Here is a 13,720-nt window from a genome sequence, read left to right as displayed (position 1 = left end):
CGATGGTATTACTGATTGGGTGGATCAAGGAAATGCTGTAGATATAGTATATCTTGACTTCAGCAAAGCATTTGACAAAGTCTCTCATACAATCCTTATTGAAAAAATGACTAAGTATGGAATGGACAAGGCAACTGTTAGGTGGATTCATAACTGGCTTAGTGATCGGACCCAAAGAGTGGTCGTAAATGGCTGCACATCCAGTTGGAAGAATGCCTCAAGTGGGGTACCACAGGGCTCTGTCCTGGGCCCTGTATTGTTCAACATCTTTATCAACGATTTAGATGAAGGAATTGAGGGTAAACTGATTAAATTTGCTGATGACACAAAGCTAGGAGGGATAGCTAATACTAGAGAAGAGAGAGAGAGGATTCAAAAAGATTTAAATAAACTGGAGAAGTGGGCAGCAACTAACAGAATGGTTTTTAACAGGGAGAAATGCAAAGTACTACATCTGGGCAATAAAAATGAAAAAAGCATATATAGAATGGGAGGAATAGGGCTAAGTGACAGCACATGTGAAAAAGACTTGGGTATACTAATAGATCACAGACTGAATATGAGTCAACAGTGTGATGCAGCAGCAAAAAAGGCAAATGCAATTCTAGGATGTATTAACAGAAGCATACAGTCTAGATCACGTGAAGTAATTATTTCCCTCTACTCCTCTTTGGTCAGACCTCATCTGGAATATTGTGTCCAATTTTGGGCACCACATTTTAAAAAAGACATCAACAAACTGGAGCAAGTTCAGAAAAGAGCGACCAGAATGGTGACCGGTCTGCAAACCCTGTCTTATGAGGAAAGGTTGCAGGATTTGGGAATGTTTAGTTTGCAAAAGAGAAGACTGAGAGGAGACTTAATAGCTGTCTACAAATATCTAAAGGGCTGTCACATTGTAGAAGGATCAACTTTATTCTCATTTGCACAAGGAAAGACTAGAAGCAATGGGATGAAGCTGAATGGGAGGAGACACAGATTAGATATTAGAAAAAACTTTTTGACAGTTAGAGTGATCAATGAGTGGAACAGGCTGCCACGAGAAGTGGTGAGTTCTCCTTCAATGGAAGTCTTCAAACAGAGGCTGGACAGACATCTAACTGGGATGATTTAGCGAATCCTGCTTTGAGCAGGGGGTTGGACCAGATGGCCCAGGAGGTCCCTTCCAACTCTACGATTCTATGATTCTATGATTCTATGATTCTATGATTCTATTCCACCTCCTTGTTCCATGGCCATCCACTGGGAGGATGGAAGAGAAGACCACCTGCGCTCCCAGTTCTTTCACTTTCTTGCCTAAGTCTTCAAAGTCTCTGCAGATGGTTTCCAGGTCGTTTCTTGCGGTGTCATTTGTCCCCACATGTAGTAGCAGGAATGGGTAGTCATCTGTAGGTCTGAAGAGTCCTGATATCCTGTCAGACACATCTTTAATTTTTGCACCTGGAAGACAGCACATTTCTCTTGAAGTTATATCCGGTCTGCAGATAGCGGCCTCTGTTCCTCTCAACAGGGAATCCCCCATGACCACCACTCTCCGTTTCTTCTTCACATCATTTTTCTTTCTCCATCCAGGAGGACTCTGAAGGCGTACAAGGTTGCTGTTTGGTGGCAAAGTCTTATCCTGATGTATTTCTTCATCATTTTCCTGCGTGAGAGCCTGGTACTGGTTTCTGAGCAGTATGGGTGCTGACTGCCTCCTGATCCTCCTGCTTCTCTGGGTCACATGTCTCCATTCCTCTGTTTCTTCAGGTGCACTTCGAATTTCTTCTCTTTCTGTAACATTCCCCATTGACCGCAGAGGAGCTTGCTCAGCAGCCCCGTCGCTCCCGACGTTCTGCCCAGACCTGCTCTGTGGGTCTGGCTGTTGCTGCCACCTTTGGGCCAGCAATAGCAATGCAGGCTGTTCAGCAGTAAACCACTCCAGAGGCTAAGTCCTTTTGTCGCTCCACTGAGAATGCTCACGAGACGATCTCCCATTGGAGATCGGGAATCACATGCCCAGGTCCTTCTCCAGATCTGATTGGTCCATCTCAGGGATCTGGAAGCTTCCGGAAGGTCCTGACTATAAAAGGTTCGCATGGCTGCTCGGCCATGCGCTAGTATAGACTTTAGTTGCTAACTGTGTGAATGTTGATGGATGTATGGACTTGCAAATGACTCAATAAGATTCCCCTCCCTCTGATATTACAAGTGTGTATAGGGAACTAGTGTTAGAGTCAACGCCAGTCAGTGGCAAGCTACAGGCCACAATACCATGCTCCACAGTGCTAGCGTCTGACAGTGCGCGGCTACCGGGCATTGTTGTATAGCGGCAGTGTCTGTTGCCACGCTGCAGTCTGCAGCTCCTCTTGGCATCCGCCGTTGCGACACCGCACGCACGGTAGGTCTAGACGGACGTGGACTCTGTGTCTTGGGCCAAGTCCTCTGACCGTATACCGTGCGTGCATTCCTCTGAGTCCTGTGACGTCAGCAGGCTCAGCCTTTGTGTTTAACTCCTCGGTGACTCTGTGAAGGAACAGAGATCGTCCAGCGCACTACGGGTGACGTTCAACCCGCGTGCGTTATACCGCCATATAGCGCATCTGCAATTACTTAGCAGCAGTGTAACATCTTCTGCACGGTGGACCCCGGGCATAAAATTGTCCAAAATGTTCTTGGCATGCTGAAGCATGAAAGGGTTTGTCCTAGTTTGTCGATCTGAATGTTTGTTCCCATGAAAATAAGAACACTTATACTCACCTTGCATGCAGGACTGTTCCACAGATGTCGGCACTCGCGTTCCCAGTGTAACAGGCCAAATTAACCCCTGTCCAGATTAAAACAGAGTATAGTTTAGCCCAGGCCAGAGTATACCCTGGTGGATAAACTGTCGTAGGCCAAACTAAACCCGGGGGTGTAAAATAGCCTGGACCAAACAATACCCCTTCAGGCTACAATATACCCTTCAATTTTATGAACTCTTGTGAATGAGATAGATTTTAGATGCCATTTTTTAATAACTTAAAACTGACTTACAAGTAGTGGGAAGGTATTTGTGTTGTTAATCACATGATGAAGATTGATCTTACAATGTGACTGGTAATAGACAACTGTCCTTACATCTGAGATTACACTGTTTTCCAGTAGGATAAGTGTTTTTACCTTAGAATACAATTGTAACTCTTATCACTTCACTGGTTTTCTCACCCTGTGTCTGGTAGAAAAGTGTGCAGATCTCTCTTTATCATACTCAGACACACAGCTGCTTTTAATGAGAAACTACTGAGAAGTGCAGTAGACTCTTTACCACACTATATCTTTGTGGATGTCTATAATTTTTACTGATTGGAGGTTTTCTGGTTTAAGTAATAAAATATTCCCGGGGTGTAATCACTTCTAGAGCGCTTTAACCCAGGGTATAGTCTGAACTTACTATGTCCTGTTACATTGGGGCTCGAGTGTTGTGGTATAACGTTAGTCCTGCACCCAGTTAGGGCTGGCATCACTCTCCCTGTCTTCGGATGTATCAAGACAAAGTGAGAGGTTTGACTGGCTGCTCACTTCCTGTTGAATCCTAATACTTTGAGTTGGCGGGGTGCCAACTTCAGCAGATAGAAAGGAATTTGTCTATGGAGAAGATAGCACCCACTTTATTGTGGTAGGGACCGGGCTTGGGGGGTGGACCACTGCTTACCAGACGAGGCACAGACGAGACGGAGATGGAATCCAGTTGTAACAGTTCCAGGTTTATTTCGTCGTCCTCCTGACGACCACCAAACACGCACCGCAGCTTCTTCTGTCTCTAGGCCTGGGTACCTGTACCTCCGTCGCAGTAACGCACCTCACGGATCTTGCACTGGGGGCTGTCCTAGACCAATCTACCCCCAGCACTTCACCAGTCCGAGGTCGTCGTCCAGTCGGTACCACCGGGGCCTCACTTGTCCTGCGGTACGTCACCTCGCCTGTCCTGCAGTCTGTCGGGTCAGGGCCACCCCCCTGACTGTCTCTTCTCTGTCCGTCCCCCTGGCCAAGCTCTTCTCTCTTCTCTGTCTTCCTCTGAGCTCCTCCTGGGACTAGACCCCTCTCGAGCCCCGCCTTCTTCTATTTATCCCCTCTCTCACAGGGGAATTTCCCAACCGGGCTCCTATCTCCTATCTAAGCATATCTGAGCCATAAGCTGTTGTTCAGTCCTACACTACTCTCCCCTGCCATCTTGTGGTCACTTTCCAATACTACACCTTTCTTTCCTGCCTTTCCTAGCTGTCGCCCTTCTATCCTGTCAATCTGTCTCTGGTGTACAAACCGTCCCCTCCTACTGCCAGTCAGGTCTGTCCATCAAGTCACCTTCCCCACACTCCTCCTCCCTTTGTCCATTGTCGTCCCGACAATCATGCTACCTACGTCGTTCTAAAGCTTATCCAGTCTGTTGTCGGAAAGGTCATTGGCCGCACCTGTCCCCCACGGGGGCCGAACTAAACCAGGAGCACCATGCTCCGAGCAGCCTACCGCTACTCGCCAGCGCTCACGCCACGTGACAACTTCTTTTGGGTTGGCGAGGTCCACCCGGACTACTCTACGGCGTGAACCTCCCACTGCTCTCCCCTTCCACTACCTTCAGTTGTTCTGAACGCCATGACTAAGGCCTTTCACCTACCAGGTCATCGACGCCCGCTTGCCCTTTTGGGGTGTCCGTGGTGTTGGGGACCTGACTGACGGACCACTGTCTGGTTCAATGTTCTTCATCTCTTCATCTTTCACTTAAAAGAGTCATGGTCGGCGTATTCGTCACTCCTACCTTGTACCCAGAACCTGTTACACATATATTTTGTCAACCATATTACTCACTAAATCAACTCTTAGCATACTATTACTCTTACTTTAATAACATAAGGCGTTACTCAACTGGAGTAACCCCTTTTCCTCTTTTTTTTGTTGTTTTTCTCTTTTTTTTCCAAAACACGTTAACTAGAGTTGAGCGAAACGGGTCGAAAAAATTCAAAAGTCACCGACTTTTGGCAAAGTCGGGTTTCATGAAACGAAACCCGACCCTAGGATGAGGTCGGCCACGAGGTCGGCGACTTACGCGCCAAAGTCGCGTTTCAAAAGTTTGTTTTGCGCTCTTTTTCAGCCAATCAGGATCCACGGACACTGTGGGCAACGTGATGACATAGGCACGGGTCACCACCATCTTTCAGAAGGGCATGCAAGTGATTGGCTTGCTTTGGTGGGTGTCACAGGGGGTATAAAAGGGCGTGCACGCCGACCGCCATCTTACTTCTGCCGATCTCAGTATAGGGAGAGGTTGCTGCTGATTCTGTAGGGAGAGCGTTAGGCAGGGAAGAAGACCAAAAAACTGCTTCTGCTGCTAGCGATTTGGCCTGCACAACACACCAGTCACTGTGTGTGCAGTGCAAGGGGAGGCTATATAGTGATGTATCAGTGGTGTTGGTTGTTGGGCTGCCTTCTAAGGCTTCCTGACAGGCTGGCATTGCTGTTTACCCACTGCTCCGCAAACTGCTTTTTTAAAAGCAATCCAATCTCCCTTATCCTCTAGTCACTTTGGTCACAGCTGTGCCATCGAGCCTGTCACATAGCGCTCAGATATTCATTGGGCCTCAAACTGCTTTTTTAAAAGCAATCCCAATTTTTTTTTTTTGTCCTGCTGAGAAGAAAAAAAAACTGCTTCTGCTGCTGATAGCAATTTGGCCTGCACAACACACCAGTCACTGTGTGTGCAGTGCAAGGGGAGGCTATATTGTGGTGTATCAGTGGTGTTGGTTGTTGGGCTGCCTTTTAAGGCTTCCTGACAGGCTGGCATTGCTGTTTACCCACTGCTCCGCAAACTGCTTTTTTAAAAGCAATCCAATCTCCCTTATCCTCTAGTCACTTAGGTCACAGCTGTGCCATCGAGCCTGTCACATAGCGCTCAGATGTCAGTGGGCCTCACACAATCCAAAAGTGTCCAGTGTCCAAAAGTGTGTGCAGAGATTCAAAATCTCACTTATCCTCTAGTCACTTAGGTCACAGCTGTGCCATCGAGCCTGTCACATAGCGCTCAGATATTCATTGGGCCTCACACAATCCAAAAGTGTCCAGTGTCCAAAAGTGTGTGCAGAGATTCAAAATCTCACTTATCCTCTAGTCACTTAGGTCACAGCTGTGCCATCGAGCCTGTCACATAGCGCTCAGATATCAGTGGGCCTCACACAATCCAAAAGTGTCCAGTGTCCAAAAGTGTGTGCAGAGATTCAAAATCTCACTTATCCTCTAGTCACTTAGGTCACAGCTGTGCCATCAAGCCTGTCACATAGCGCTCAGATATCAGTGGGCCTCACACAATCCAAAAGTGTTCAGTGTCCAAAAGTGTGTGCAGAGATTCAAAATCTCACTTATCCTCTAGTCACTTAGGTCACAGCTGTGCCATCGAGCCTGTCACATAGCGCTCAGATATTCATTGGGCCTCACACAATCCAAAAGTGTCCAGTGTCCAAAAGTGTGTGCAGAGATTCAAAATCTCACTTATCCTCTAGTCACTTAGGTCACAGCTGTGCCATCAAGCCTGTCACATAGCGCTCAGATATCAGTGGGCCTCACACAATCCAAAAGTGTCCAGTGTCCAAAAGTGTGTGCAGAGATTCAAAATCTCACTTATCCTCTAGTCACTTAGGTCACAGCTGTGCCATCGAGCCTGTCACATAGCGCTCAGATATCAGTGGGCCTCACACAATCCAAAAGTGTCCAGTGTCCAAAAGTGTGTGCAAAGATTCAAAATCTCACTTATCCTCTAGTCACTTAGGTCACAGCTGTGCCATCGAGCCTGTCACATAGCGCTCAGATATTCATTGGGCCTCACACAATCCAAAAGTGTCCAGTGTCCAAAAGTGTGTGCAGAGATTCAAAATCTCACTTATCCTCTAGTCACTTAGGTCACAGCTGTGCCATCAAGCCTGTCACATAGCGCTCAGATATCAGTGGGCCTCACACAATCCAAAAGTATCCAGTGTCCAAAAGTGTGTGCAGAGATTCAAAATCTCACTTATCCTCTAGTCACTTAGGTCACAGCTGTGCCATCGAGCCTGTCACATAGCGCTCAGATATTCATTGGGCCTCACACAATCCAAAAGTGTCCAGTGTCCAAAAGTGTGTGCAGAGATTCAAAATCTCACTTATCCTCTAGTCACTTAGGTCACAGCTGTGCCATCAAGCCTGTCACATAGCGCTCAGATATCAGTGGGCCTCACACAATCCAAAAGTGTCCAGTGTCCAAAAGTGTGTGCAGAGATTCAAAATCTCACTTATCCTCTAGTCACTTAGGTCACAGCTGTGCCATCGAGCCTGTCACATAGCGCTCAGATATCAGTGAGCCTCACACAATCCAAAAGTGTCCAGTGTCCAAAAGTGTGTGCAGAGATTCAAAATCTCACTTATCCTCTAGTCACTTAGGTCACAGCTGTGCCATCAAGCCTGTCACATAGCGCTCAGATATCAGTGGGCCTCACACAATCCAAAAGTGTCCAGTGTCCAAAAGTGTGTGCAGAGAATCAAAATCTCACTTATCCTCTAGTCACTTAGGTCACAGCTGTGCCATCGAGCCTGTCACATAGCGCTCAGATATCAGTGGGCCTCACACAATCCAAAAGTGTCCAGTGTCCAAAAGTGTGTGCAGAGATTCAAAATCTCACTTATCCTCTAGTCACTTAGGTCACAGCTGTGCCATCGAGCCTGTCACATAGCGCTCAGATATTCATTGGGCCTCACACAATCCAAAAGTGTCCAGTGTCCAAAAGTGTGTGCAGAAATTCAAAATCTCCCCTGTCCTATAGACACCTTGTACCTTGTTTTACATACTATATAGTTTGTTGGATTTTGTCTACATTTCTACCAAAAATGAGGAAGGCTGGTGGAAGAGGCCGTGGAATTGGGCGGGGGTTGGCAGCTGGTAATCATGGTGTTGGTGGTGGATCTGATGGTAGTGGCAAGAGCAAAATAGGACCGAATGCAGGAGGTGTTGAGCCTGCGTCATCGTCTGGCTACATAAGGCCTCGAACGCTTAGTTTTCTAGGAGTTGGCAAACCGCTTTTAAAGCCAGAGCATCAGGAAAAAGTTTTGTCTTACATTGCTGACTCAGCCTCCAGCTCTATCGCCTCCTCTTCTTCAGTTGTAAAAAGTAAAAGCACTGAGTCGTCATTGGAGGCTCATGTTCATGAACCACACCTTTCCTTGTGTCCTTCACCCCAACCAAGATTGAAGGATGACGCAGGCCATACTACTGATTACTCCATGGAGCTGTTTTCACATACCATGCCTGGATTATCAAGTCAAATGGTGAATTACCCAGGCCAAGATGAATCTGACATGGAGTGCACTGATGCACAGCCGCTGATGGATGATTCTGCTGGTACATTCACTCAGAGCACTACATTGTCCTCGCAGTGTACAGAGCCAGATTCTGACCCTGATGAGACTCAGGTGCCCCTTCCCGCACACTATACCACCATACACGGTGACACAGAGGAAGGTGCACATGACATAGAAGAGGAGGTGATGGATGACCCAGTTGTTGACCCAGATTGGCATCCATTGGGGGAAGAGGGTGCTGCTTCCAATAGCTCAGATGAGGAGCACCCACAGCAGACATCGACATCGCAACAGCTGTTATCTGGCAGGCCCGGAGCACTCCAAAGACAGGTTCCAAACATCAAAAGAGTTGCTGGACAGCTTGTCCAGAGGGTCAAAAGATCACAGCGTGCTAGGCCGCAAAATGTCTGCCAAAGTAGGAAGAGTGCAGTGTGGCACTTTTTTGAACAAAATCCTCATGATCAGGCCAAGGTTATCTGTAAGAAGTGCGCAAAGACCTTTAGCCGAGGGAAAAATCTGAAAAATTTGAATACCAGTTGCATGCTTAGACATTTAACCAGCATGCACTTGCAAGCGTGGACACAACACCAAACCTCAAGTGCCACATGTGCAACTGATCACAACGAAGGTAGTCATCAACGCTACATTGTTTCCCCCACTGTAAGCCCACCGGTTAGCACAGCAGCAAATGTTGAGGTGTCGTTGCAAGGCCACAGCAGTCAGGGAATCCCACTGTTATATCAACGAAAGACTGATTCTAGGCCATCAGAAAGAACACCAACTCCATCACCATCATCAACCCTCTCTCAGTCCGCCCTGTCCACCGCTACTTCCACCATATGCAGCTCTCAAGTCCAGCTCACCCTCCCAGACACTATGAGTAGGTCAAGAAAGTACTCAGTCTCTCATCCGCGTACACTGGGTTTGAACGCCCACATTGCCAAACTAATCTCGTTTGAGATGATGCCCTTTCGGTTGGTGGAAAGCACAGCTTTCCGCGAACTCATGGCCTATGCAGTACCACGCTATGACCTACCCAGTCGCCACTTCTTCTCTCGCAAAGCCATCCCAGCCCTCCACCATCATGTGAAAGACCGCATTGTCCATGCACTCAAGCAGTCAGTGAGCGGAAAGGTGCACCTCACAACTGATGCATGGTCCAGTCAGCATGGCCAGGGCCGTTACGTGTCCATCACTGCGCACTGGGTTAATGTGGTGGATGCAGGGTCCACAGGGGACAGCGGTGGTGGGACAGTGCTGCCTAGCCCACGGTATAGGAAACAGTTGGCTGTAGGCGTTCCACCCTCCTCCTCCTCCTCCTCCTCCAGAAGCGAAAGCTCGTCCACAGAGCGCAGTCGTACGAGCACTCCATCTGCAGCTGCCACTGTTGCACACGATGTGTCCCCCTATCGAGCAGCTAGTGGAAAGCGTCAGCAGGCTGTGTTGCAGATGATGTGTTTGGGCGACAGACATACCGCCGAGGTGCTGGCCGAGTACTTGAAGCGACAAACTGAGTCATGGCTGGGCAGTGTACATCTTGAGGCAGGCAAGGTAGTTAGTGATAACGGCCGTAATTTTGTGGCAGCCATAGCCCTTTCAAAACTCAGCCACATACCTTGCTTGGCTCACACCTTGAACCTGGTGGTGCAGTGCTTCCTCAAAAATTATCCGGAGTTAACAGCCCTGCTCCAGAAGGTGCGAAGATTGTGCGCGCACATCCGCCGGTCGCCTGTACACTCCGTTCGTATGCAGAAGCTGCAGCGATTGCTCCACCTTCCCAACCACCGCCTCATTATCGACATTGCAACAAGGTGGAACTCCACCCTGCACATGGTGGAGCGGCTGTGCGAGCAGAGGCAGGCCATAATGCATTTGTGGGAGGATACACGGCCAGGCACTTTGAGAGCAGACATGGAGTTGACAGGTGTGCAGTGGTCGAAGCTGAAAGACCTCTGTAAAGTCCTTCAGTGTTTTGAGGAATGCACACGGCTGGTAAGCGCAGACAACGCCATCCTAAGCATGAGCATCCCACTTATGCGTCTGCTCATGCAAACTTTGACGCACCTTAAGGAGCAGGCGTCTGCAGCCAATGTTGATGAGGAGGAAGAGGAGGAGGGAATCCTTGATGACATTCAGCCATTGTCTGCTCAGGGACCTCTCCTGGATGAGGTGGAGGAAGAAGAGGAGGAGGAGGATGATGATGGGGATGATTACTTAGGGGAGGAGGATGCATCTCGTGGGGCAAGTGAAAATGTTGGCATGGCAAGGTCTGGTACAGGGTTTGTGCGTGACTGGAGGGATGTGGATTTGCCAGAAAGTGCTCCTCCAACCAGCACTCGCAGTGCATCATTGACACCGGGAACATTGGCCCACATGTCAGATTATGCCTTGCGGATCCTAAAAAGGGACCCCCGCATTGCCAAAATGATGAACGATGACGACTACTGGTTGGCCAGCATCCTGGATCCACGCTATAAAGGCAAATTACAAAACATCATGCCACAGGAGAACCTTGACCTAATATTGGCTAATAAACAAGCAACTCTGGTAAATCGGTTGCTTGAGGCATTCCCAGCACACAGCAGCGGTGATGGTTCTCACACGAGCCGTACGGGCCGGGGGCAGCTTGGCAGAGGTGTTCGTGGTGCACACAGCAGAAGTGGCGTTGGAGACAGGGGTTTCATGACAATGTTGTGGACTGATTTTTCAAATACCGCTCACACAACTGGTAATACTGCATCGATGGAAAGTGACAGGAGACAGCAGTTGTCAACCATGGTTACAAACTACTTTTCCTCCCATAACGATGTTCTCCCACACAGGTCATTCCCCTTTGACTATTGGGCCGCTAAACTGGACACCTGGCCTGAATTGGCACAATATGCCTTACAGGAGCTCGCTTGCCCAGCTGCAAGTGTGCTATCGGAAAGAGTCTTCAGTGCAGCTGGATCAATCCTGACAGAAAAAAGGACCCGTCTGTCAACCCAAAATGTGGATGATCTAACCTTCATTAAAATGAACCATCCATGGGTTTCCAAGGATTTTGTCCCACCTTCCCCTGATGACACATAGGGTGACAGAAAAATGGCTTGCTTTGGTCCACCTCTTCCTGGGACTTGACCTATTTCGCCTTTTGCATCAGCTGAATGTCCAACATCAACATATGCCACTTTCTAAAACTCCCTAACTGTGCTGCCTCCCCCCCCATGGCCGGGGTCACCACCTAGCGCAAGACACTGTGCGAGTGCCGTTGCCCTGGACAGGTGGGTAGGCCGACTCTTGGGCGCGGGCACTGGCACAGGGTCCCTCATAGTGCAACCAAGTGTCTCTGACGGTGGTGGTGCACACCCGCCATCAGACACACCGCTGTACTATGAGGGGCCCAGTGCCAGTACCGACCCCCACGAGTGGGCCCCCCTTGCTTGGGCAGGGCCCCAGCATTTGCAATCTTTACCTCTCCTTGCTCCTCCGCTGTGTAATCTGGGCCGTCAAATCCATACTGTGCCTGACACCGTCTGAGCCTGCCTCCTGAGACATATATTTTGAATGTGTACGCTATCCATACATGTTATCCGGGGATACGGTACCCTTTCTAACCTTTGTGCAATCACGTGCAATCCATACTGGGCCTAACACCGTCTGAGCCTGCCTCCTGAGACATATATTTTGAATGTGTACGCTATCCATACATGTTATCCGGGGATACGGTACCCTTTCTAACCTTTGTGCAATCACGTGCAATCCATACTGGGCCTAACACCGTCTGAGCCTGCCTCCTGAGACATATATTTTGAATGTGTACGCTATCCATACATGTTATCCGGGGATACGGTACCCTTTCTAACCTTTGTGCAATCATGTGCAATCCATACTGGGCCTAACACCGTCTGAGCCTGCCTCCTGAGACATATATTTTGAATGTGTACGCTATCCATACATGTTATCCGGGGATAGGGTACCCTTTCTAACCTTTGTGCAATCACGTGCAATCCATACTGGGCCTAACACCGTCTGAGCCTGCCTCCTGAGACATATATTTTGAATGTGTACGCTATCCTTACATGTTATCCGGGGATACGGTACCCTTTCTAACCTTTGTGCAATCACGTGCAATCCATACTGGGCCTAACACCGTCTGAGCCTGCCTCCTGAGACATATATTTTGAATGTGTACGCTATCCATACATGTTATCCGGGGATACGGTACCCTTTCTAACCTTTGTGCAATCACGTGCAATCCATACTGGGCTTTAACACAGTCTGAGCCTGCCTCCTGAGACATATATTTTGAATGTGTACGCTATCCATACATGTTATCCGGGGATACGGTACCCTTTCTAACCTTTGTGCAATCACGTGCAATCCATACTGGGCCTAACACCGTCTGAGCCTGCCTCCTGAGACATATATTTTGAATGTGTACGCTATCCATACATGTTATCCGGGGATACGGTACCCTTTCTAACCTTTGTGCAATCACGTGCAATCCATACTGGGCCTAACACCGTCTGAGCCTGCCTCCTGAGACATATATTTTGAATGTGTACGCTATCCATACATTTATCCGGGGATACGGTACCCTTTCTAACCTTTGTGCAATCACGTGCAATCCATACTGGGCCTAACACCGTCTGAGCCTGCCTCCTGAGACATATATTTTGAATGTGTACGCTATCCATACATGTTATCCGGGGATACGGTACCCTTTCTAACCTTTGTGCAATCACGTGCAATCCATACTGGGCCTAACACCGTCTGAGCCTGCCTCCTGAGACATATATTTTGAATGTGTATGCTATCCATACATGTTATCCGGGGATACGGTACCCTTTCTAACCTTTGTGCAATCACGTGCAATCCATACTGGGCCTAACACCGCCTGAGCCTGCCTCCTGAGACATATATTTTGAATGTGTACGCTATCCATACATGTTATCTGGGGATACGGTACCCTTTCTAACCTTTGTGCAATCACGTGCAATCCATACTGGGCCTAACACCGTCTGAGCCTGCCTCCTGAGACATATATTTTGAATGTGTACGCTATCCATACATGTTATCCGGGGATACGGTACCCTTTCTAACCTTTGTGCAATCACGTGCAATCCATACTGGGCCTAACACCGTCTGAACCTGCCTCCTGAGACATATATTTTGAATGTGTACGCTATCCATACATGTTATCCGGGGATACGGTACCCTTTCTAACCTTTGTGCAATCACGTGTAATCCATACTGGGCCTAACACCGTCTGAGCCTGCCTCCTGAGACATATATTTTGAATGTGTACGCTATCCATACATGTTATCCGGGGATACGGTACCCTTTCTAACCTTTGTGCAATCACGTGCAATCCATACTGGGCCTAACACCGTCTGAGCCT

The sequence above is a fragment of the Dendrobates tinctorius genome, unplaced genomic scaffold (genome assembly GCF_039654945.1).
Source record: "Dendrobates tinctorius isolate UK_male_01 unplaced genomic scaffold, ASM3965494v1 ptg000069l, whole genome shotgun sequence".
Taxonomy (NCBI): domain Eukaryota; kingdom Metazoa; phylum Chordata; class Amphibia; order Anura; family Dendrobatidae; genus Dendrobates; species Dendrobates tinctorius.
Note: the sequence above shows the minus strand (reverse complement) of the source record.